This window comes from Elephantulus edwardii, unplaced genomic scaffold (genome assembly GCF_000299155.1).
Source record: "Elephantulus edwardii isolate Elephantulus edwardi_28Jun2011 unplaced genomic scaffold, EleEdw1.0 scaffold00181, whole genome shotgun sequence".
NCBI classification, from domain to species: domain Eukaryota; kingdom Metazoa; phylum Chordata; class Mammalia; order Macroscelidea; family Macroscelididae; genus Elephantulus; species Elephantulus edwardii.
In genome coordinates, this window is record NW_006399931.1 from 6,057,686 (window position 1) to 6,058,162 (window position 477).

Sequence of the window (477 nt, forward strand, 5' to 3'; positions counted from 1 at the left end):
GGGAGAGAATGAAATTACACGGGGAGGGGGAAGAAGTCATTTTGTCCATTTAGATGATAAAGGGGCAGCAAGGTGTCTCCTAAGAACTTGGACCTGCAGGGCCGCTGCTCGGGGCCAGGCCAGGCAGAGCGGCCGTCTGTCCTCCCCCGACCCCAGCGGGATCGCTCCTTCAGGAGGCTCGCCGGTGCCACCATGCCCACCGCTCAGGTCTGCAGAGGGCACGTGCGGCTCCGACCGAAACGCGCGAGCTGCATCGGGGTGCGCGTCGCTCCGCCCCGATTGTCTGACCCCACACCTTCCTGACCCGCGGGGTGCGCGCCTCGTGTACGCGCGTCCTAAGCGAGAGCCATTCATGGGAGCGGGGCCGGGAGCCACAAAGATGAGGCCTCCATCCTCTCCGTGGAAGCCAGGTAACCGGAGGCCCGGACCCACAGCGGGAAGGGGGCGTGGCCTCGGCCTGCGGGGCCGCGTGGGGGC